The sequence below is a fragment of the Meleagris gallopavo genome, chromosome 3 (assembly GCF_000146605.3).
Source record: "Meleagris gallopavo isolate NT-WF06-2002-E0010 breed Aviagen turkey brand Nicholas breeding stock chromosome 3, Turkey_5.1, whole genome shotgun sequence".
In the NCBI taxonomy this organism is placed as follows: domain Eukaryota; kingdom Metazoa; phylum Chordata; class Aves; order Galliformes; family Phasianidae; genus Meleagris; species Meleagris gallopavo.
The window spans coordinates 6,058,138-6,084,874 of record NC_015013.2 but is presented as its reverse complement, the minus strand read 5'-3'; the positions used below and the strand labels follow the sequence as shown (position 1 = coordinate 6,084,874).

The window sequence follows — 26,737 nt, the reverse complement described above, 5'->3', positions numbered from 1 at the left end:
ACTCAGAGAATTTGAAGGTTAACTTCAAGTTAAAACAGAAAAAAAAAAAAACCAAACAGTATCACAGTATCAATAAACTCATCAGTTTGCTGAGGTCATAATTATCATTGCTGACCAAAAAAAGAAATCCCACTCTCCATTAGCTTGAAGACATGATCAGAAACTTGGCTACATGGACACGCCTGTCTTGAGTACCACATTGGGTAAGCATTTCAGTAGTTAACATGTTATATATGGAGATGGCACTGGAGAAAACAGCATTACAAAAAGTCCAGTAATGCTTCATTACTGTGACCAAAATAGGACTTTACTCTAGTAAGGATGTATTCGTGTCGTCTTCCTTGCTATTTCCTCAAATTCCTAAGATTAATCAGAATTAGGCGTCATTGGTCCTTGAACGGGAGGCTCCTACAAAGAGATAAGAGCTTGAAGGGCACAGGGCAGACAGTTCAGACATTGTTTCTCCACGAAATTCTGAACAGTCTTTGAAATTTTTCCATTTCAAGTTCCAAATCTAGGTCTCCTCTTAATGATCCCTTTAATGTGGCCTAAAAGTTTGCTTACCTTTTTCTGCTTTACCATTAAGTACGTCCTAAAAATGCTTCTTAACTTTTTATAGTTCTAATTAACAATTGCTGGGGATTCCATGCAGGAGATGAAAAAAATAAAATCTACTCCGTGGTCTGGACTTCAGGTTGCACTAGAACATTATTCTCTATAAAAGGAGTTAAAAAACATAGTAGAAGTGCTTTCCAAATCAAACCTTCTAAATCTGCTTCCCTCTTTTTTTAATCTAAATTCCAAATTCCACTTCAACACAATTTCAATACAAAATTTAACAAATTTTGCATCTTCAAATCGGGGGCAGTTGGGAAATGGCAACTGAAGAGTCATATACTAAACTAGAAACAAGCAGGTGAATATTACAGGTGTACCGAATAACTTGTGACATCCTTCTCAGATTAGCAATCCTTAATATTGTGAGTATTCTTTACTTCATGTGAAATTTCACGAGGAACAGCTTGCAAGACTGTGTTCATATTTTGCAATACACTGGAATGTTTTCTGATTAAAATCAGCATCACTCCTCACTTTTAAATAGTGAAGATTCTAAAAATTTAGGGAAAAGTAATCAACAGCTCGCCTTTTGGGCTTTGTGATCATAATTAATGAAAAATAATCATTTTCAAGGGTAGAAATGACAAACCTTCAGACTTCTTTCAAATCTCATTACTCTGCTCTGAATCCAAATACTCACTGCCCTAAACCATGTCGTGTACATTATGTTTTACATAACCTCCTCATAGGTAGCTTTTTTTTTACATCTTGCCTAACTTCTTCTGTGAGCCTATATCCTTCTCCAGTTTCAGAAAAAATCTGGAAAATGAGTTTGTGATCTAAACATTTTCAATTTTTTGAAGTTCAGTTTTTTGTATTTACACTCATGCCATATTCCCTCAAAATATATGAGTCATAGCCATAGCAATTAACAATTGTGAATAATGCAATGTCACGTAACAAATGGAAGACACGAAGGCAACAATATTCTCAAACATTCATCTAATTCAGATTAATAATTTTACAAGGAACGTAAGATTTTGGTTTTAATCCCTCTAAATATCACCTGGACCCAATAATAATAATCTCTTCTTAGACATCTTTCTGTTTTCAGATCTCTGTTATAATGAGGGAGAAACAGAATGCAAGGGGGAGAGGAAGAGAACAATTAATATGATTTATTAATATGATATATGCATTAATCATTAGCAAGCCATTTTACATTCATCACTTACAGGAAGAGTCATCATTCAAACCATTTTTGGTGCCAACATTAATTGCCTGATCTTGAAGCTGATCTTCCTTCCCTCTGAAGTCAACAAGACAGCAACTTCCACTAACTTTACATGAATCCCATTCTTTTTCCAGATACCTGCCCCTTCATGGTAGCTGAAGAACTCTTTGTCTTTCATTTGTTTCTGAGCAAATTACTTGCTAGGCCACTTCTTTCCTGTTTCTTTTTTCATCATGACATGTGTATGCTCCTCATTTTTTGAGTCCTAGCACACAGCAATTGTTTCATCACTGAAACTGCTGAGGACATTTTTCTGTGTAAATCACTTCACCATTTGCTTTCACACTTGGGTTTCACATGTGCAGCCACTACAAACCTAAGGTCTGATTTAAACACATGCATTTTCTGTTCATCTGCCAGTAAAATCACTACTTTGGGTAGTGCAGAAGAACAAAAATAACACACACTTCCACTAGGATGCCTCTTTAGCAGAAGGATAACACAAAATAGGCAATACATAAAATACATCACCTATCTGTCATCATAGCAGATGACATCTGCTATGTCATAACTTTATATAAGAGAACATCTTGTATTGCTTTAGCTGTCAGATTGCTGATTTCAGAGGCTGAAAAGTTTTTGGTGCTCACACCTTGCTGCTGAAATAGGGGTCAATCGATCATTACCACCACCAACAGACATCAGCTTGTACAGGAAAGCTCTGAAAGGAAAATGCAAATTCACAAATATCTTAACAGGCTTGTTTATCCGTGCAGAGAGTACAGTGCTGGAATGCACAACAAGATTTGGCCTGCAAGGGTCAAAATGTGGTGATGGACGGGAGTAGAAACTGCTGTTTATTACAGCTAGAAGCACAGTGCAGAAACCCACGGTACAGCAGAGAACAGAGGGATCGGTCTTAGCCATGAGGCAGAACAGGGCAAGCTGTCTGCCACAGTGCAGATCTCCATTGGATGGAGAATCTTTCTTTGATGTCATTTCTATGCACTGCAGATCCCATGCTAAGTGTCCTAGAGCAAGACAAAGAAGTCTAGGGGAAGTCTAGAAGTTCACAACAGTCAGGCATTTGCTGCAATCCAGAGCTTGCACATGAGCTGATTCTCTGGGAAGGGGTTTAAACAGATTTAGAAAACAACTAGACAACCTGTGGCTATATCCATGCAACTCATGCACTGAAACAGACCGTACAGAGAAGCTGTGGATGCCTCACCTCTCACCTCCGGAGGCACTCAAGGCTGGGTTGGATGGGGTTCTGGCAAACTGATTTCGTGGGTGGCAACAGCAGGGAAGTGGAACTGAATGATTTTAAGGCCTCTTCCAACCCAAGCCATTATATGATTCCATTATTCAGATACGTAAGCACATCTATTTAAAGGTATTACGCTCCATGCATCAGCAAGCAAAGCAATCACACAATTATACTCTGTGTCACAAAGTTGTTTTTCTCTCCCCACACATGCAGTACATTTACCGTTAAAATAGTCCCCACAACATTTTTGTCACTGAACCAGCATCACTGGAGGATTGTCACTAATTCTTTTTTTCATCTTTCAGAAAACCCTTCCCCATCATTTTATTTAAAATGTTCACATTATTTTGAAGCAATTTTCAAAATCACTGACATTTTTCTTTCATCAGAAGCAGCCTTCTCTTAGCCTTCACTAAACAAGAATGTAACCCCCGCTGTTCTCTGTGAATTAGGATTTTCAAGTTATTTTGAAAATTATTCAAAAAAAAAAAATTGTTTCTAATGTAGCTTTCAGTGAAACACAGCACAGAAGAATTAGTTGAAGATAGGTCCATTTTGAATGATGTGATTTGGGTTGTTTAAAACAAAAAATATTTCCCATACTTTTGTCACACTAGACCTATGATAATTTCTATCAAGAGCTTCTGAAAGTGCTAATGGACTTCAATTCCCTTGACTTTAATAAGAGCAACACACTTCAGCATCTCACAGGAGGAAACTGGCACCACATGACTGGATTTTCAAAGGACACTGTTTCTCAAACTACCTTTGTCCTGAAAGAATTCAATTTAATCAGCCTGAAGCCTGTCTCATTCGTACAATACATGTTTACAATAAAGCTATTTCTCCCATTGTCCGGTGCACAACTTTGAGAAACAGCTATTAAAGGGCTGCCTCCATAGTCCACAATCTCTTTAATTTGCAAAACTGCTCATCTTTTTACTGAAAGGTCAACAGAACACTTATTTGACCATTGTCCGTCAAGGAGTCTCTATCAGAAGTTGTAAGAGGAAGCAAATAAGAAAAAGGCCCGGTTTCTGACAAAAAAGAAAAAAAAAAGCTGGTTGTTGGTTGTGCAATACAAAAGAGGTCTGCAGAATCAAGCCAACTTAGAAGGTTCTGGATTTGAAACAATGACAACAATAATAAAAATCACAAAAGCTGAATTGACTAAATCAATTTTCTTGTAAAAGTGTCACAATTACAGATGGTAACAATCTGGAAATAGCTGCAAAGAGAAAATAATTACAAAGGGATGAAAACGCATTAATGCTCAATCGTACTGGCTGTGTGGGAAAGTATATTCTGATGTATTCCGGCTGTCCTTAATTCATCATTTGACTGTACTAAGCGCCCACTTCTACAAACAAAAACATTGCCTCAGTTGTTGAAATCCTTTATTTAGTAATCTGTGTAGGCTGAAATGTTGAAAATGGTTTCTAAATTCCTGGCTTCTGAATCTGTCTTCAAAGTTGTCTTTGTCTATATTATCGCACAGCTGTGAGCTTTAATCAGAGGTCACTAGATTTACCAATTTCTGTCAAACATCCTATCATGCCTTCCAAGAAAATATCTATTATTTTAGAACTATCGAAATCAAGGAAATGCCACTTAATCCCTAGTTTTTCCAAAATAAAATGTCATACCAGGGATGCTTAGGAGGAAGAGAAAAGCCTTGGAGTATTTTTAAGTGTGGCTTAAGAAGCTGGAAAATAGCAGGCAAGATTTGGCTGGAGATCCAAACAAGGACAGCAGATTTCAGGCACTTGGGATGCCTACATCCTTTTTTAGGTACATACCATCAAGCTATGCTCCAAGGACCACTGCTCTGCTGCTGCCTGAACTGCTGGAGGACCTCACTGTCAAAAGTTACCTAGGCTACCAGTATCCTCCATCTCACATACCCAAACTGCCTAGTATGGTCTAGAAGTTAAATACAAGGACACACAAACCTTTTGAGAGGTCCAATCCAGCAGGTGAACTGAAAATTCACCTGTGTACCTGCAGGATCATGTACCTTGCAGGGTGGAGAACCACACCTTAAAAGTGAATGTCCTTGACAGGAAGCAGATAGCATTGCTTCATGCAGTTACTTGTAAAAGCAACCTACATGTAATTCCATGTACCTCTCTTTGAAAAGATAATTACTCATGGGTTAGATCTGCAATTCCACACAGTCTTGAAAGAAATATGACAATTGAAGTATATTTTCATTCATTTATAAATCACAAATGGCCAGCCCTATACATACATCTCTGTAAGTGCAGGGAGGAATATCTCCTTTTGTAATCCTATTAAGAGACTTAGCTCAAAAAAGTCCTTGATATTTGGGACAATGAGGGCTGCTAGTATCTGTACAGAAGGAACTGAGGGGCAATGCATGTTGATGGGATGCACTCCTCAGCGACAACAAATAACTGCAGCTTCCCTTAAACTTTCCCTTCCCTTGACATGGCTAAATTATTGTCATCTTTTAACCTCCACAAACAAAGGTCTCCAGAAATTCAGTCCCACCAGCAATAGTATTACTGCGGCTTTTTGGCACCTGCTTCTGCATTTCTGCAAAGTACAAACAACGAAGTATCATAGAATGGCTTTAGTTGGAAGGAACCTTAAAGATCATCAAGCTCCAACTCTTCCCTGCCATGGGCAAGGTTGATATCCACTACTAGATCAGGCTGCCCAGGGCTTCATCCAACCTGGTCTTAATAATGTAAAACATTAGTCCCCCACCTGTTTATAAGATCCTTTTAAGTGCTGGAAGGCTACAATGAAGTCTCCCTGGAGCCTTTTCCACACTGAACAAGCTCAGCTCCCTCAGCCTTCCTTCATAGGAAAGGTGTGCCAGCCCTCCTCTAGACCCACTCCAACTGTTCCATGTCTTTCTTGTATTGGGGATACCAAGCCTGGATGCAATACTCCAAATGGAGCCTCACAGGGCTGAAGTAGAGAAGGACAATCATCTCCCTTACCCCACTGGCCACCCCTCCTTTGATGCAGCTCAGGATACTGTTGGCTAGGCTGTAAGCACACACTGCTGGCTTGCATCAAGCTTTTTATCCATCAGAATTCCCAAGCCTTTCTCTGTAGGGATGCTCTCAATTAGTTATTCTACCAGGTTGTGCACATCCCTAGGATTGCCCTGACCCAAGTGAAACAGATTGCACTTGGCAATTGAACCTTGCCAGTTTCATGTAGGACCACTTTTCAAGCCTGTTCAGGTCCGTCTGGATGACAGCCGTTCCTTCTGTTGTATCAACTGTCTCATTCAGCTTGGTGCTGTCTGCAAACTTGCTGAGGGTGCACTTGATCCTACTGTCTACGTTGTTGATAGATGTTGAAGAGCACTGGTCCCATGATAGCCCCTGGGGAGACACCACTTACCACCAGCCTCCACCTGGACATAGACCATTGACCACAACCCTCTGGCTGTGACCATCCAACCAATTCTTTATTCAACAAATAATCCATCCCTCAGCTCCATATCTCTCCAATTCAGAAATAAGAATGTGCTGTGGAACCTGAATGTACAGAGTAGCAGATGCACAACGCACTATTGCCTGGGCTGACAAAAACAAACAGTACCACAATGTGGATTTGTCTTTCAGCACGTGAAAACAAAATACACACGTACATATATCTCATCATGATTTCTATTTTCCTGCTCAGACCACAAGTTGAGCTTTTTTAGATCATGGCCCACATAGACTAAATGCTTTTGGGATCTTATCAAAAAGTATTCTCCAATGACTTGATTGGGACTTGAGCTAGGAATCAGAAGAGATGTTACTCACCATTCTCAGTGTCATTAGCAATATTTGGCATGATCCTAAGTAGAAACAATAGAACAAAACTTATACAAGCCCAACTTGTGGAGCATGTACAGTGGAACTCTTTGAGTGTCATGGCTAAAGAAAAGCAATTCCATTCCCAAGAATTGGAATGGTTTCAGTTTTGCAAAGAGATAGATCAGGGGATGAAGTTTTGAGCATGCTCATAATGCAGTGCATGTTTTGCAGCTATCCACGCATTAAGGGACTAAGCCAGATGTTTACACATGAAGAAGCTCAATTTTCTTTCCAAGCAACGTACATTCAGAGGACCTGCTAAACACTGGATGCCTTTATGTTATTGCCAAACAGCCTTAATAAGTGAAGCACTTCTTGTTCCCAGCTAAGATCAAAACATTATTGATGAAGAGAAAGAAAGCTTCTTCTGTGTCAAATAAGCCAAAGCTTCTGCACTGCCAAGCAGCCCTTTGCTGGGTGAAGTGGAGACTGAGAGGGAGCACAATGCTCCCTCTTCCATAGAAGCAAAGGGAGAGTGCTTTTCTTCATACAGGGCTTGAGAAAGCAGCATTACCCTCAGCTCCCACATTGCCTCAGCCGATGTAAAAGGCTCCATCTGCTTCAGCCATGGATGCAGTTATCTTCCAGCTCTTGCCCTGTGCAGGCACTTATGCAGCTACTGAAGATTAGTGTTCATTACTGAAGTTCTATTCAAGGCAAAAAGTAATGAATGTTTCATTCTCAAAAGAATCCCTACGAAAGCACGCCTCCAGCCTCACCATTACTTATGCCTTTCCTCCACAGTGTTTTGAGGAGATAAGATCATCCAGATAGACTCCTATCCTGATAGTCTGACTGAATGGGATCTGCCTTACAGAATATCTGTGGAATGGGTTATAAGCAGAATAATTTGCAACTACGCAACAGCATCATTAGCAACTGGTGTTCATTAATTTTTTTGTTTGGTTACATTCGGTTTATAAATGGGTTTGTTTTGCACATACTGGACAAAAGAATGCTATTGTCAAAGGAAACTGAAGTTACTGACGTTGCTACTTGGGCAGAACTGTGTGTGGGTTAAGAGATGTGCCCACAAAAGCAACATAGCTTTCGCCACTTCAAACAGAAACTATGAAGACTTGTCATATGCCAAATTATAGCTGCAAAAAGATCCTTAGCATCATTTGCCTAAACCTTGAAACATCCTAGCTATGTAAACATTATTTCTTTGGGAGATTAACACATGGATAATAAGTTCCTGTCATGATGAGCTCACAAGTGGAATTTAAAAAAAAAGAAAAAAAAAGAAGACAACTGAGAACATTAGATGCAGCAAAATAATTGTAGCTTAGGTTCCTTCTGCCTCTGAACTTCTCGGGATAGTAATCCGTCACAACTTTTTTGATGCATGTTTTGACTTTGTTGATCAAATCAAAATAAATAGAAACATATTAAGAAGTAATCTAAAAGAAATAGAGAAAGAAATTAATCTTTTGTTATTAATAAAACAAACTTGAAAAAAAAAAAAGAAGTAATTGAGCTCACAGCTCCTTGAGAGATTTAACTGTTAACATGGAAAGAACAATATACACACTTTATCATTAACGAAAGCTTACACAGGCCACATATGTGATTTAATAGTGTGAATCAGCACAGTCAGGAGAAATAATTTGCCGGGGGATCCACAAGCAAAAGCCTTCAATCTGTTAAGGGGGCACACTGCAAAGGAAAGTTGCTGAAGAGGGACTTAAAAGTTCCACCTGAGGCATTACTTTCAGGTTTAAACAAAAAAATCTGTGTAACTTTCATGTCATTTTTTCCACATACTCCATTCACCAAGTTTCCAAGAGATATGGGAACATGAAAGGAAGGTATTTTGAGCTGAAGTAAACAAAAATATTTACTGAAAACTGAGAAAATATACAACAACATATAAGATCCCACTCTTTCAGTTAGGAAGCATAATGGATGTGTAAGGTTATGTAACAAGAGCACTTCCTTTTCAAAATCTCAGTGATACTAAAGGTACAGCAAAACTATGTCCATCAAAAAAAAAGTCTCATATATTCAGGCTAATTCACAAAGAACAGGCTTTCCCTAGTGCCAACTCTTTGGAAAGAAGACTCCCATTCTCCAGAAACTGCTTTTCTCCCAAAAGGCCTACAGACCTCAGAAGCAGTACCTGAGATTGAGACCCTAGTTGTCTTGTTTCCTTAAAGCCTAATTAACACGAATCCACAAGTTAAGTCAGGCTAGCTTGCATTTTGCTGAGCATCTCTTTTACAGTTGAGGTGAAAAATATTAGCATATTTTCCTAAAACCAAAACACAATACAACGTGCAACATTCCGTAGGACAGAGTTCAAATAGGATGTTGCTTGCTATACATACTGTATATAAACAACACTGTAAGTAAGTGGAGACTGCTAGTTGGAGTTGTCCTTTCTTCTTCAGAGGAAGCTGAGTGCTTCTTTGCTATCTAAACTTCTTACTCAGAGCTTGCATATGAATGAATGAATGGTGAGGTGCTCTATTCAGAAAGTCCTTCTTTCTATGGTAAAACGTTTCCATACACTACCTATTGACAAATGGATTTTAGCACAGTGAAGAGTCAAATATAAGTAAGTACAATATGGAAACCTATGGAATGCAACTCAGAGCACTGACTTATTATATAGTACACCTCACAGTTATGACAATTAGTACATGGAAGGTGGCACAGGATGAATGAATAAATCAACTTTTTCAAACAGACTTGTAAAAGAGCATGGGCTGCAGTTTCCCAGCAGTAACTGTCTTTAAAAAGAGATGTATTTGGAAAAAAAAATTAAAAGTGAAGCTCTCAGAATGGAGTTGGTTGTGTTTCTTCGTTTTGTTTGTATTTGTGGGTTTTTTTGTTTGTTTGTTTGTGTTTAAAGAGAAATACCATTATATGCTAATAAAGCCCTGTGAGTTGGTTGGATACTGTCAACTTAACCAGGCCAGATCTAGGCACGAATTCTCCATTAACAGCATAGGTAACATACCCCTAACAAACCTTAAACTATCTGCAGGCATATAAATCTATGGATTTCAGCTGCTACTAAGTTAACTTCTACTGTCATGTTGACTTTTATGTCATACTCATACCGACGAGTGCTGGCTGCAGAATTATGCTCTGTTTGAGAAAGAATTAATTCAGTTTCTGTGAACTTTCATCATCCTTGTGACCCTTTATTCTTTAAAAAGATTACTGTTGAGCAATGTTTGTGCTCAAAAACTTTCCTCTGCTCTTGGTTCCTTAATTACTTACATATTACCTTAAGATAGTCTTAAAACATTAGTAATCTTCTTTAAAGCAAAACCCTTTGGGTATAGGAGCACAGAGCGATTTAGAGCAAGTTCTTCTTCCCAATCATTTGTACCTGTCTTGCTAAGTACAGTACATCAACCAAGCCCACATCTTGGATTTAAATTTATAATGCTCAGCTCACCAGAGGGATTTACCTTTGCAGGCAGGAAAGAGGCCTGTTCAGATGCATCTTAATGTCTGAATCATTTTCAGAAAAACTGATTATGCAAATTAAGATGAATAGCATTAAGAAACATATCTTAGAGTTCTGAACTGCAGCAGGAAAAGGTTGGTGTGGTACACGACTTTATCAGCAGATGAGCAATACCAGATATTGTGGGCTTGCCAGCACTGGCCATACAGCACAACGACAGGGCAGCCCCTGCTATTGATGTAAAACCAATTCCACAGTTTCTCCCTCTCTTTCTTTACTTCCCCTTATCCTTCCCTCTGCCCTAAAATACCCTGTGAAAGAACAGCATTTGTTGGATTAGGATTATACTCATCATTTTACACTTTAATGTTCAGGATGCTAAACACCACTCACAGGAAAATGGTTAACGTCCTCGAGAAGCTGTTTACCAAGTACAGCCTCATTGAACCAACATAATTAATGAACATTAATCCAGACAATAACTCTGTAGACAGACAGGAATGCAGTGTCAGCACCCAGTGAGATGAAAATTGGATGCCATTGTGTGTGCAGAGAAGGAAAGACTTTCATGTTAAAGGAATCTGAGGAAATGGAAATGGTTCAGCTGGAGGCAGATTTGTACACTGTCAGATTCATATTTCAGTACCAAGTCTTTATCTTTTTAGTTATAAACGGGAAAGCTGTGATAGAACGTCACTGATGTTCTAGTAACTCTTAAAATGTGGTAAACATTTCCAGTATTTTTAGTCAGGCAGTGAGAAGTGGTTAAACTCCCTATTGCCCAAATGAGCAGTACGGTAATTCTCTATTATTTCACTTACAGCTCTGATAGAACAGAATGCTTCTTCTCATGCCTCTATATTGGCTATGCCAAATCACAGGAGGAAACAAGAAACTGGGTTGTCTGCCATACAGACTTCTCAGCTCTCTCAATCTTACCCTTGGTCTCACAGTATAAAGATGCTTCAGTAAAAGCCTATCTCTTTGGATCTACTGGTTAGTTGTGATATTCAGTTTCATTTGAAATGTTGCAGATGACTTCCCTTGGAAGAGAAGAATCAACTCACAGCAGAAACACACTGAAACTTACTATCACAGTCTGGACATATCTGCCTGCTCAATATGGAATTGCACTAAGCAAAATAAGCCTGCTCAGATTTTTATTTTTTCCCATTATAGTGTTTTTCCAGAGGGGAACAATGAGATTTTTGAATAATTAGTACTTTTTATTACAGCTTTCTGTTTTTTGTTTTTGGTTGTTTTTTTTTTTTTCTTTTTCAGATAAATTGACTTCATCTAACGTGATTATTCTGGAAAGTCACATATGTTGTATTTTCACTCAGGGAGCTATACAGCTCTTTTCTGAGGACAAATATAAAGGATTTCTTCAGAAAAGATGGACTAAAATTAGAAGTATGTTTTAAAATACAATGCTAGTTTTTCCAGAGCTATGTAGACAAAAGAACATTAATTTGCTGAATGGCTATGGGATCTGTTGATGTATTTCTAATACTAACTCGTGGTACAAAAGTTCAGTGAGAAGCAGAACTAATGAAAACTGGTTGGTATCAGACAGGATAACACAAGTGAACACTCTACTTCTAACAACATTCATGCTCCAGGCAGATTTTCATCCACATCTGTGACATTCATGTGAGCATTCTTCTCTGTTGATTCTCCACTGCCCAGTAATTTGTTTATGCTGTTGCCTTTATGTCAACATGGGCATCAACAATATATCTTCTCTACTTACTTTCATGTGCCATGCCATTTTGTAAGCTGTGTAGGAACTATGCACCCACAGAACTTCTGTCAAATTTGGTTAGAACTCCTCAAACCACTGAGGAGTTAGGAGTAAAGAGAGAGGCACGGTGTACACAGAGATCGTGATCTTTCAAGCCAAGTTTCCTCAGGAAAGCGGACTAAAAAAAGGAGAATGGTGGTAGTTTTTTCAAAGCTAGTTCAAATAAGGAGATACATCGTATATCCTGTTCAGCATGCCTTTTTTAAACGATTGGAATGCAGTTGCATTCATAAACAGCTATAAATACTTCCCATAGAAACAGCATATAGTTCTCCTCTCCTTGCTGCCAGCCAAACTTCAGCTCTCCAAATGTAAGACCAGAGCCTATTTTGGAAACTCAACTTCAGCAGTGTGTGTATTCCAGCAGTTTGGAAAAGGACAAGCTTGTGAGAAACAAAGGCAGCATAAAATGCCGTTCTATCATTATTTAGAGTTTCCCTTCACTGCTAAGAACAGGAGCAATTTTAACCTTGTAGAAACTAGGATGCAGAAGCTATCCCTCAGATAAAACCTCGGCAACCCTAACGTAAAGCTAATTCAACATTTCATGCCTGTCTGAAACTGTTGTTTGTAAATTTATCTTGCTGTAAAATGAGAGCAGCTTGTTTTCAGAGTGTTTGTATCTTAGGGGAAAAAAAAAAAGTTAGATCCATGCTTTGCCACCTCAGAAAGAATACATTTTTCAGTAATGGCATTCAAGGCTTCCGAAAACAGAGCTTGACGAGTACAGCACAGATTTGAAAGGTGCACAATCCAAAGTTTGATTTGAGAGAGCTTTTGTCCGTAAGCTAAGATGTGTTTGCAATTGCAAAGCAAGAGGCAGACCCAGCAGCATAGTTCTGTGTGTTCTGTTTAAGCAGCCACAGTAATCCCAGGATCTGACTCAGGGTTACAGCTTGTGAGGTTAAGGCCAGCAGCATAGAGCAACGGCTTTCAGCTTTATGTTCACGGAGAAGCCAGGGAGTGCATGACAATGTCAAGTACTTGTAAAATCATTCAGCTCCTTTCCAACACTCCCCAGCCTCCAATTTCAAGTTTTCTGGGCCGACATTTAATTTCTTTTATTAAAAGTAGCCACATATTCTCACTGTAAAAAACATGTTTGAGGAAGGGACATATGAATTGTACGCACAGCTCCTGCAACTTAGCTGTGCTGGCAGGACCAGTGGCTCGCACCAGTACTGCACAGAAAATAATCCATGAGCAATGCCTTCCCAGAACCTCGAAGTAGAGAATGGAACCAGCCAGAGCTAAGTGCAAGAAATTCATTTTAAAGACAACCTGTAGTACAACTTTGCTTCCACCACTGGCAAGAGAAGGAAATGCCCTCTGGAAAGTGAAGGGAGTGCAGCTTCATAAGATTCAATTCCTTCAAGATTCAATTCCACAAGACTTGATCACCCCATTCTCCTGTATAAAAGAAAATTCCGTTCTAAGGCCACCTGTGCTGGATCAAACCCATCAGGAAAGTGCTGAGCTGTTGCAAACTCAGTTTGTATGCACAAACATGTTTAGAAAACTTAAAAAAAAAAAAAAAAAGGGGGTATCTCATTTCTAGTGTGTATTATGCTGGATTAAGTACTGAGTGTCCTCCCACAGCTGGCACAAATCCAGCATAAATTCCACACTGTGTGTTCTGCTTAATTTGACACTTGATCCAGATCATATTTGTGCTGCTTGGTGACTCAGTATTAATGAACAAGAATCAAATTTAGGAAGATTCTTCCAGCCTAAGGTCAATCAGGGTAATTACAATCACTTAGCTTTTTAATCTTCCATTACAGAGACAATTTCTGTTAAAACAATGCAGACTCACAAAATTTTAAAATGCTTATCAGTCGTATTTCAGCATGCTCCCCATTCTCTCCCAGTCCCCCCAACTCTGCTCCAGTAATCCTCAGCGATTACTGGATTTCATTAGGTACAAAAAGCATATAACCAGAACTGTGATTTCTATAAGATGCTCCACCTCTACCCTTTAGCTCTTCTCTCCACCTACTGCAGACACCCATCCAAATAAGAATGAGGGAAAATAGCATGTCTATAAAAATAATGACTCTAACCAAGTTCAGAATGATTATTCATTAATATGCCATTGATAACTTAGTAAAATGCTGTACGGAAAAGGCTTGTGTTGATTTTCCTCTAACAAGGTCCTCTTCACTGCTGCCCTCTCCTCTGGGAGGTGTGCATGTGCATGTGCATGTGTGCTAAGCCTGGCAGGCTACTCTCCCCCCATCAGGGTCATCCCCAGAAATCCCTGCATCTGAGATGAGAGGTACCATTTCAGCCTGCTCACCAAATCTGTCCTCGACCCTGCCCAGCACTGAGCAGTGCCTTCCCCCGCACGAATTTCCTCTGGAAACAAATCCCAGATTTGCAGAATCACAAGATAGCAGGAATTATCCTTCTGAGATCTGCATTAGAAGTTTCATTGGTACATACACACTATTTATTTCTATGTAAGAGTTCAAACAAATGGTTTAATCAAAGCAGTTCAATCAAATTAAAAAAAAAATAGATATTAGGTGTTTATGCTTTAACTTAGCAGAAAACACCAACAGGTTTAAAATCCTCACCCGGGCAACAACAGCACTGACTTCTAGTTTGTAAGTTCAGTCTCTCATTAATGCATCAAATTCATACATAAAGCAATGAATATAGAACTGAACTGTATTTTTATAGATCTCACCCAGTCAGGTGGACTTGGATCTAAGTCATTAACTCAATGATCTACAGGAGCTAGCAATCAACCATAACCTTTTCACTATAGCAACAAGATAATTTATACAATAAAGAGTAGTACATCAAGTCTGATGGTTTTATGATCATATCTTGGGCTATTCATCAAAACAGTTTCTCAGACATCTAGACTTGGTCTATTTTTGTTTAGAGTTGATTTCAGATATGTTAAGTCAGAAATAAGTAATGTTTACAGCTTGTCTTCATGGCAAATAAATTATTGAAATGTTCATTTATCTTGTGCCATCTCTACATCTGCAAAGAAAAACTTTCAGAGCAACTTATATCAAAGCTAAAAAAGCTGACAAGAATGTAGATGCATACGCTCAGCTTACCAGAGCAATATGTCATTGTGACCACAAATGAAACCAACTTACTTACACGCTTATCTCAAAAATGGAAGCATAACTTATTTGCTGATGAAAACCACTGCTGCTGAAGATCAAGTTTTTAGGATGAGATGTTGAATTAATAATTTGATATCCAGAGAGTATTACTTGTGGTGAGTTCATTTATTTACATAAGTTGAGGTATCACTGCTATATTTCTATGTAAAAATACTCCTCCCACCTATGTATTTCTTCCAAACTAGTTTCAGGCAATTTTGGCAACGCTCTCAATTACTGCCACCAAACAGAAAGGTGTTCCAGCATAGGAGAAGCTAAGATTTCATGCACCGTGCTCTTGTGGAAGTGACTGAGGACTACAGAAAGACCTTTACTGATGTCTCCTCCACTTTCACACAGCTCACAAACTGGACTCCTTTCTGACAGGCAATGCCATCATCAAACTTGAGAATATGACAAAGACAACTGCAAAGCCCCCAGAGTAGTGCAGAAAGCTGCACTGACCCTATGTTTGCTAACAAGAATGTTAAAAATATGCCAAAGATGCATCAGAACAGTAAAATGGAATTGAACTGCTGGGCCTACAGTGCATTTCTCAGCCTTCCCGTGGATCTCAAAACAAGAGTATTCACAGTCTACCCCACAACACTTGGCAGTGAGAAAAGTTGGCAGGAAGCCTTGGGACTGCTCCACTCCTTGGGAATAGACGACTTGCCAAAGGGAAGAGCTACAACCACCACTAGGCTATTCAGGCACACGAAAAGCACATAAAGCTATTTGAGGAAGAATACACAGGTGCTGGTTTACTTAGCGCTTATTTCTCCTACCTTCGCTTTCACTGCCCATATCCTGGTTAAAACACCCTTATGTAAAAAGACACTGCAAACAAGATAATTGCCCTCAGGTGGCTGGTTTGTTTCAGAAATAATAAACTCAAAACATATTTTGCACTGCAGTCTCATAAGCCAGCAGCAGCCAGACTTCTACTGAAGACTATAATGCATTGCACACAGACTCACTAAAGCATTACACAAACTTGAAAATCTCCATCCATTACTCATTACTGAACAGAGGTAGGTAATACTTGTCATTTATCCAGTCATTTGCAATGAAAAGGCAAATAATGCCTCTCCACACTGTCTCTATTCTTTAAACACCCAAGATGTACAAATGCACATACAAAAACAAACAATGTAAGTATACTTCCCCATTCCTACAGCATAAATCAAGAGTGGAGAAATGTATCACTTAGAAGGCCAGAAAACCCTCCAAGAGTTTCTAACCCGACAGCCTACATAAAGCATACCATGGATGTTCAGCCACGTGCACTGTGCCCCTTCCTTTAAAGTGCTGCTGTGCACACATACCATTACCAACATGTTTCAGAAGTTTGCTCACCCAATACAGCATTGCCTAAACTGCAGAGAGATGTGTTTATCTTACAACACCATAATAAAAATGTGTGTGACTCATGATGCTCCTTGCTGGTAACACAAGGATGATGCAACAGAGAAAAAAAAGCAGCCAAACAGGCATACAAGCACAGCTCTGACATTTTCTGAGGGAAAACTACAGTAATATGGTCTTGATGTTCTCCTCCAAGAACAGCCAATTCTGGGGCCCACTCTTCATCTCCATGCTATTTTCATATGTGCATCCTGTTAGGAACCCCAGGCAAAGAGAATAACCCCCCTATTCAAAGCACTGTGCAAGCACAGAAATAAAACTGCTTCAAGCAGCATGTCTATGCCAATTTGCCCATCACTTTTAGAGCAAGTGGAAAAATTCTCCTCCACAAATCTGGCAGCCACAGCACTTTTGCCATGAACAGGCTGTGCTTCAGTCTCACCTTCTCATCCACTCTGTTCATTTTGAGTGAGCAGCTCCACACTCGGAGTTGGCATTTCTTTGGCAGTTTCTGCTGCAAGAGTCAGGCAGAAGGAAAAATACCCTTGAGAAAATTGTTTGCCTGTTCATGAATCTCAACCTCTCTTAATAATGGCAGATACTCTATGCACAAACAAAACCTCTTCTGCCTGTATCCCCGATTGACTTCCCTTCATGGAGAATTCCCCAAATACTGAAAGAGAATATCTTCCCAGCTTTCCCAGGAAACCACATTTGCTTGAGAAAATATAAAGCTTTTTAAGGATTTCAGATCCTGGAGAAAGACTTCCCTGGATATTTAGTGAGGGAGTCAAACAGAAGAGTAGCCCCAGGGATCACAGGTCTCAGCAAACAGACTAAAACCAGGCCTTTAAAACCTCAACACAGTAGAAATTCCCAGAAGGCCCTTCTGCTGCTAAAAGGATGCTGCACACTTATAATTAATGTAAAACTTAATTAGAATCTCTGGGAAAAAAAAAAAATCCATTTGGAAGCCGTGATAACAATTATTTATCGTTTCTATTTCTAGAAGAGACATCAGAGCCTAATTCTTGGAAACATTCAACAAATGTACGGAAATCAGGTTCTGTTTGCCAGCATAGAAACATTCTGCGAGGTTTTCACCCTCTCTCATCACCTGCACCCTGTCAGCATTGGAGATATACAACCGAGTCATTGCACAGCACAGCTGCTGTTTTGGGATCTCCACCTGTTGCCTCCTTCGTATGCTTTAACTCAGTTCTTTCCCACCAACACCACCACGTAGCTGGGAGATGAGATCTTCCCAGACCGCACACACCATCTGTATTGCCTGCTGGCCACAGAAGTGCCACAAGCCTGGAACAGAAGTCCTGATGCTTTGCAAACCAGCTGGTACATCATGGAGCATTGGAGGTTGTCAGTGCACCAAAACCTCAGCCTCAGGTGAATAAAAAATGCTCCTAAGAGCCACCTATTGGCAACGAAGTATTAAGCTTTTGCACATCTGCATCTCCCGGGCAGAGAAATCTCCTAAAAGTCACTCATAACTCTGCCACCCCAGGCACCTCCTAAACTCCTCCCTTCACCACTGTGATCTGAGCAAACACACGCAAACTCCTCACTTAAGCATTATAGGTATATTTAATAATATATTTCTAGCATTTCTCATGCTCAGTGTGCTATCCAAACATTATCTTATTTTCTAACATTTGGACACTAAAAAATAGGAAACATTTTACAAGTCAAATATTATTTTCATGTTTCGTAGCAAACACATGGGAAAAGTGGGAGAAAAATCCAGGCCGCACAGCAAAGACTGGAACCGTTGGGTAAAGATGCCAAACTAATTCTCAAGAGCTGGGTTGGAAGAGGATAGATCACACTGGAACACTGCCACTGGGACAAGAACACGTGAGATGTGTGTGGACAACCCCTCAAAAGAGAACTGGTCTTCCATTAGCACAGCACAGTCATGTGAGCGCAGACCCCTGGGCAAATACAGATACATTGCAGGTGGCAAAATGGGAGAGAGCAGATGATGATTATGCTGCATCTCATGCTTGGATGGATTAAATTGCATCCCAGCTAAGCAAAGGTCCAAAGGCAAGGAAGGGCTTCCAGCAGTGTTGCTGAAAGAGCTGAGGGATAATTAGAGAGGAAAAAAAAAAACAAACACGTTCACCAGAAGGTGTTACCTTTCCAGGAAAGAAAAATTTTCTGGCACGGGGACACAATCACAACACACATCGGTTCCCCATCCTGAGGGCATTACCCCATTGCATCCATATAGACAACAGCCCCTGGCATACATCACTCAAACCCCAGCTTGGGGAAGAGCGCGGCCAGTACGTGCAGGTCTCCACCTTCAGTGCCCAGCATTTCATGTGAAGGGAACAGAAGTGCTCCAAATGGGAGCCTTGGTACCTCTAAACTCATACACAATGTGAATTGTGTATGCCAGTGGATTAAGAAAAAAAACATCTGTAGCAGTCTCCCAAGCTCCCAAGTATAGCCAGACACACACTAATTTTGAAATAACATGGGAGATGATGTCTACCAGGAAGGTCTTAAAACCAGACTCTGTAGACTGACAGCAAAGTATTGGGAAACCACTACAGAGGAAATGAATCATGTTTATCCTACTACACTTAGCATGGCAGAAGATTTCCACAGCATTCCAGGAGTTTACCAGACAGAGCAGAAGTGGGTACCAAAGCAGAAAAACAACTTTTATCATAGTTCTAGAAGCCGTAAATTCAAATAAAAGAATGGAAATAAGACTCACAAAGTAAAGATATTGCACCTGACAAGTGCTGTGCTTTATTAGCAAGGCAGACATTAAGTTTGCTGACTTGTAAACCAAGTTAAAGCTATCATTTTTCATAAGATCTTCCAGCTACAAGGGAGAAGATAGTAGCTTTAATGTCTATGCCCTGTTGTGTTTCATATTTGGTTTTAGATATAAAGTTTCATTATTTTAAAATTAAAAGTAGACCCAAAGAGATCCTGCTCATATATCATCTCGACATCAATGTTCAGGCTTCAGTCAGCCATCATTAATAAACCAGCACTGTATTAAGAACTAAAATGCTGCCAATTTTCTGTGCCCTTGGTCAGAGTCCAGTCAGTTACTCGGTGTGAAGTGGTACTGTTTCTCAGCCCAGTAGTAGTAATGCTCCATGTGTGTTTTTTCCCTCCTCTCCATCTCCTGTTCTACTCCAACATGTCTTGGTGAGGCTGTCTGGCACCTTCTACGTTCTTTTTAATGGTTTAAAGAAAACATATTTTTCGTCAAATGAAAGCACTTTGAACAGAATCTATTATGAAGGATTACGGTCTAGTATATATTATGGTCTAGTATTAAATGTGGAGGCTGGTGGCCCTGCCTCTGGCAGGGGGGTTGGAGATTCATGATCCTTGAGGTCCCTTCCAACCTGGGCCATACTGTGTGATTCTGTGTGTGAAGGAGAGAATTTTCTTTTTCTGAGTGGCAGTTTTGTTGGGCACAAAATTCATAGCCCAAGGTGTCTAAAACTGCTAAATTTAGAAAGTTGAGTAATAACAGTTCCACATGGGCCAAAGGATGATCTAAGGATGAGGGAAGCAATATATCTTCTTAACAATTGAAAGAATTGGGAACGTTCCCACAGTGAGAACAGACTTTTAGCAACTTCTCTGCAAGCAGGACACTTGGATGCATGGAATATTTCAGCTACAGCAGTAATTCCACTGTGTTCTGTGCTGAAAGCAGAGGTCAGACTTAAGGGAATTATATTAGACATACAGTCAGACATGCACCTCAGGGAATAGCTCCTTGCACTGATATAAACACGTCAGCTGCATGCAATCTCTTCCTTCCAAGACGCTACAGCTGCCTCTCCTTTCTCTCTACCTGTCTTTTATAAAAGCAGAAGTTGATGCTGTGCTAAAACACCATAACTTTCCTTCCTACAAAAACATGATTCTGCACTCAGGTAAGAAGGGAGAAGACTGGATAACTGCTCCCAAAACAATCCACTCTGATCTCAGGCAGGTTATTAGTCACAGATCTGCATCCAGGACTATGAGACACTGCTCTCTCACAACAGGAGTGCTGGTAAGAGGGAACCCCATGTCAGATATTCTCCACGGATATGAAAATCATCCTCTAGTTATTTTTGCTGGTCTATGGATCCTTCTCTGATCTTTTCTCCTTGCCTGTATGGCTCCAGGAAGAAAAAGTAGAACCCCCACTGAATTTTCTATCTATATTTGGAGTCAAGGAAAGGAGAAAGCCAGACTCTCATCAAGAAGTTAGACACTTGCTGACCCCACTGTAAGTAGCAGAGAAATAGGAGGTAGTTCAGAAGTTATTTTCTACCGTAACTTAGACAGTCTAATCAATTCATTATTGCATCTGAGGATCAGAAATAAGACTCACTACATATTAGAGATGACCCCAAGCCACAGACAGACATCCAGATATAAATTCCATCGAAGCTCTTTATGAATCCAAGGCCAGCTTTTCAGTCAGTAACTGCATTGTTTTCCATGTAGCAGTGAAACTGTTTTGAATCCAGTAGAACAGGTTCCAAAATGTAGGAAAAAAAAGACCAGATGGAGCCAGGCTGAGCTGGTGGCATGTCCCACTAGAAGCAGTTATTTACCCCTCTGCCTTTTACCAGGTGACTTACCATTAATTGGAGGAGAAATAAACACAAGCACAGTGGCAAAGTGCTTCTCAGGACAGCCATATGATATTACACACTGCTTGTTCTCACTTTCCCTACAGTTAAGTTTGTCTTTCTATACCTGTTTATTATCATAGGTTGCTGGACCTTGTCTGAATTTTGACTCTGATTCTTTATCTGGCTCCATGTGCAAGAAAGCTGGACATTTATTCTGAATGCAACCAACTTCCAAGCAAGCTCTGGGAGAAATAACCTCATGAATTATGTTAGCTGCCTAACTTGAGTGATCAAATAAGCTTTAGGCTTATTTCTTCCAGTAGGTGATTTGAAGCAGTGGCCTGAATCAGTTCCTCTCACCACAACCCATGCAGGGACCTCACCCTCCAAGTGTGATCATCCACCTTCGATGACTCAGGTACTGTGATTTTCTCCCCTGCCAGGGCAGGCAGGCAGTGATTCATCTGCACAGCCCTGAACAGATCAGCTGAGGACTTCAGATGAAAATTTCCGTGCGCGGGGCCCAGCTGATTTGCTGCAATAACCACTGTGCTTATAAAAAACGACAAAAACAGAATCCCTTGTTGCTTTTTTGAGAGCCCAGCAAAAGCTGTAAGTCTCCACCCTGAAGACACGTGTAACACCAGCTGAGTTCCCCGGAGAGAGAGAAAAATGGTGGGACCAAGTCCAGGCTGGAGCACGTTTTGGGTTTTTTTCCATTCTCAGCTGAGTGGCAACACATTTGAAAAAGTAGCCTGAACAAGTCGTTATTCTGAGATCCAGCGAGAACCACACACATACCTCATTTTAGTTCCACTCCCAAAGCAAGCTCTTGTATTATGAAATCTAACCACAATTACGCTTTCATAAATACTGCAGTGTCAATACCCCAATGAGTCCCGAGTCCGAATATAAAAAAATAAAAAGGAATATTTACAACTAGTCTTACTCATTTTGAGTACAGCCACGAAGCAGGAGTAGGAAGAACTGATTTATAGCAACCAAGGAGTTGATACAGCTAGAATTGTTCCAGACTTGTGAAGGACTGCAGCTGCAAATTACTACTGCTTTGTCCACTCTGTCTTAAAAACTACTACTTTTCAGAAATGCAGCTCTGAGACAGATTTGGGGGGATGGGGTGCTCTGAAATTTATGCCCCCTATGTAGTTTCCATGGAAACATACAAAGACCACAGTAACACTATTTGGTAGAGTGAATTCTCAGCTATAAAACTTTATTTTTCAACAGTCACCACCATTAGCTATGCATTTTTGCCAGTGATGAACAAGAGCCCGCGTGCTGCACTTGTAAAAATCTGTACCAGTGGAGTTGACCCACTGCCAACGTCGCCACTGCTGAAATGCACCACCCATCACCTCACAATGCTTGCATCCACTGTGTGGTATCCATCAGTGTTCACCAAGTATTGAGGAATGTCATTGGGTGCCATTTTTTCCATATGAAGGAATTCAATGACACTTCTTTGCTTCATCTGCAGTTCCATGTCAGATGCCATTCTGTCAGACTGCCCCTCTGCTGCCATCTGTCACACGGCAACAGCATGTAATGGAATATTTGTGAGAAGGTTCAATTTCTACTGCCATAGCACCAACATCTGACTCTGATGTCATGGGCCAACATAATAGCACAGGTAGCGTTACTTTCGGAGCAGCCCTCATATATGTTTTAGCATGATGCAATATACATAGACAAACTCAGCTTGGGTTTCAAACCAAAACTTGACTCACCTATTTTTCCTGGTAGTGCTGACCAGTGAACGCTAGCAGTTTAATAGCAGCTCATTCTGTTTGTTTGTTTTCCAAGTAATTGCAATACATTTGTAGTACATACTACTATAACAAGGAATAATAATACAGTAAGAGAAGTTGGAGCCTGGGTACCTGCTGTCTACGCTTGGCTGTGCACTGACACACTTGTCACACCTTGGGTGCAGCTTGCCTGCTGCCCACCAGCTCAGCTGTGGTAAAATAGATGCCCCACATATCCATTTCTGTTGTGAATTAGGGCTTCCTAGCGCTTTGAGATCCTGGAAAGAATGGCAATGTGCCAGGTGCAAAGCATTTAATAACCAGGAGCCAGAAACAGAAGGGTTAGCTAACTGTAAGAGATGCACAGATATTTGTATGAGGAGTCAAATGGGAAAAACAAAAAGAGGGTGGGCCTAGCAAGCTAAGTGCTGCTGGGTGATCTGTACCTCTGAATACTAAGCCAGCAGTTTCAGTTCCAGGCAGTGCACCAGTCTGCCTGCAAACTGCAATGAGGTACAGCTGCTCACTAGGCCAGGAGATCCAGAGAACGATTCTGGCCGGGGATCTTGTTGTTTTGTTTTTTTTTATTAGGCACTTAGTGGTGACAGCATCTCTGGACACTAAAAACATATGGAAACCTGCAGACATGCGGCTGCATTGAACAAAAGAAAGATGGTTTTACTTCTGAACTCCCCAGGACTCCAAACAAAAGGCTGGGCTAATGTTCCAGCAAGATATCCTGGACCAAACGCACTCAGTTCATTGGAACAGACAGCAACGTTTTAAGTTACTTTCACAGAATGTACCTAATTATGTCATCACAAACTACAAAGGCTGTAAGAACACATGCTACAGCCAAAATCTTGACATCATGCACACATGCTTAATGTCTTACTAAATCTTACAAGTACGCGAATAACATCTTTGTTTAACAACAAAGAAGCAATGCAGAGTTTACTTGTCTTAATCACTTTATGTGTAAGATTATTTTTTCTAGAAATCCATAATTATGCGAATGATTATGTTTCTGCAACGTCCTGAAAGCAGTGCTATCTCTCACTTGCTGTTTTTCTTTACCCAAAAGGAGGTTTTCAATGTATTTCATCAGGTATAATCTCTGTTTTTCCTATTTTTTCTTGTTATTCATGTAAAAATAGGACTATGATTAACTGAAATAGTGTAATATGTCCAAAATAACTACAGTTAGTAACAACTAGCAAATATTTTCAGCTGCTTCTGTGAGAAGTCCAGCAAGCAAACCCATTGGCAGACATAATGTGAGCATTAGGAAATATTTCTGGAAATCAGATTTGGGACATGAAATTCTACGTATTTGCACCCAAATTCTGATTCCAAGCACTAGTTTAATCCAATCACAGCAACCAACACAGCTCAAATTTGTATCCTGTACAGTCATAACAAGCTGCTTGAGAACAATTTACAGATCAAGATGTAATTTAAAATGCTAAATAAATTCATGAAAACACTACGCTGTTCAGAGATCATTTAAGAATAGAGAAGTGAAGCCAAAAGCATTAAGTATGATAGTCTTTAAAAATTCTTTCCAAGATGATAGTGACTCTAAAACACTAATAAAATCTGATAAAATACTTGAAAAATATGAGCACTGGAAACACGATGAATATAAATTTAGTGTTCCAGTTAGCACATTTATCTTTTACACAAATACCTTCGCATCTTACTAGACCTCCAACACTTGAATTGGAAGCATTCAACCATTTCCACATTTTTGATATATCTGGCTGGTAGATAAACTCCAAATATGCAGTCTTGAGTCAAATGATAATGTCTGCTGGGTACATGTTTTATATTTAATTATCAGAGCAAGTAATTTAGGGCAGACCCTTAGCATTTTAAACCCACTATCCCTGCAAAACTTCTCATATTTATCAGCATTTTGATTAATGGGTGAGTAGTTTTCTCTTGCCAGTGTAAAAGATAGGGTCTAAACTCAATGGACAGATGAAGAGATTACAGATCACATTTTATACAGCCCCCTCCATCACATCAGATGAGCCACTGACCTTTGAGAATCTGCTACAAGCAGAGTGAGTGTAAGCTTTCTCCTTCTGTAAGTAGAGAGGACCACAAGTCAATCCCCCATTTAAATATAACCTCAAGAACTGCAAAGTCGTGAATATGTCATGAGATAAATAAATTCATTGTACCTGGACAGTAGTGTTTCAGGGCCACAGCTGGGAAATAATCAGAAGTGAAGAAGAATATTTGAAGTATTTACAGCAAATATAAGCTTGACCTAAGAATATGAAGTATAATTTGGTGTATAGGGCCTCAAAAAAGCATATTTTTGAGCAGGAAGACATACTTTTCTTAAAGTCTCAGCTCCAAAATGATTTGCACTGTTAACTCAGCCCTCTCAAATACATTCCTTCAGACAACAGATATCACTAAGAAATGTCATGGATTTAAATCATCATTTGATCAGTGTGGAGACGGCACAGGAAAAAAGAATACAGATTGGAAAGTCAAGATCAAATTGGATACACGGTGGTTCCAGAAAACCAACGCTCTTCCAAAATGGAAACAAATATTTAATTTCTAACCTCCTGACACCTACCAAATTAACATGTAAGATTCACTAGAAGGGGGCATGTCTCCATTGCAGACTTCTGTAATGAAGATAAAGCGAAAAGATACTGGCAGATTAGTGAGGCACAGACATGCAGAAAGAGACATGCCTCAGGGGCATCAGCAAAAACAAGATTTTGTCTTCTTCAATCCCCAGCTGTCCAGCCTCCAGGCACTCACCTCTACAACCTTTGGGCACACCAATAAATGGAACATGACAGCTACATGCTTCCTTCTCACTCCCTTCCTTAAGTATTGTGAGCAGAAGGCAAGAAGGTTGGGCCAGAACACCAGTCACTGGGGCTGAAGACTAGAATTCCATCGGGCTTTATGATGCCAAGGTTACTATCTCTATGGTTATATGCTTCTCGAGCTTCACCCCTGCTTTCTAACACACTAATTCACCCACATTCTACAAAACCTATTACAAATTACATCCATCTATCAGGAAGGATTTTATCCTTTTTGGTTTTTTTTTTCTTTTTTTTCTCAATACTACTTAAAGTTGCACTACAGCAGCACTATGCTCAGCCCAGCCAATGACTATTATGGTCAAGAGGCTTGGAAAGAAGTCTGCACAGCAATTATATTGTCAAATTTCCTAACCACTTCAAGCAATCACTTATGAGGTCTTTTTGACTAAGCATATCCTTCCTTTCTACTCCTTTTTTACCCTCTAAATTAGATATCTTGGTAATGGAGAGCTATTGGCCTCCCTATGCCTCCAGCAGGCTCCCAAGGAAGTCTGACAGCACTTCGTTCCTGGTTTTCCCTAGTCTTGCTCATGATTTGCATACCAGTTTAAGAAGAATCAATTACAAACTGCAATCACAAACTTCACAAGATCATTTACAAAAGGAAGCTTGTGGGAAGCCTTGAATTTTGAATTTGAAGCCTTGAATCTTTGAAATGTTAGGTTTGGACGTGATAAGGAAGGAAAGAAAACATTTGACAGAAGCTGTAAAACTAGAGGTAGACAAGTATAAAAGAATCAGAAAAACTACAGAATAATATATCTAAAAAAGAATTTGAATACGTGTCTTATTTTTAAAAGTGCACAATCAATCACATGGAGGGGGAGGGACTTCTGCAGAAT

At 39.8% G+C, this 26,737-nt stretch overlaps 1 long non-coding RNA gene across 1 annotated transcript in view; it reads right to left on the bottom strand.

Moving 5' to 3' along the window:
* The window catches only part of LOC109366567, a 47,275-nt gene extending 21,165 nt beyond the window's left edge, over positions 1 to 26,110 (bottom strand). Inside the window, exon 1 of the long non-coding RNA XR_002112907.2 lies at positions 25,822 to 26,110. This is a non-coding gene — a long non-coding RNA (uncharacterized LOC109366567). The remainder of the gene's footprint in view (positions 1 to 25,821) is intronic.
* Positions 26,111 to 26,737: the final 627 nt, after the last annotated feature.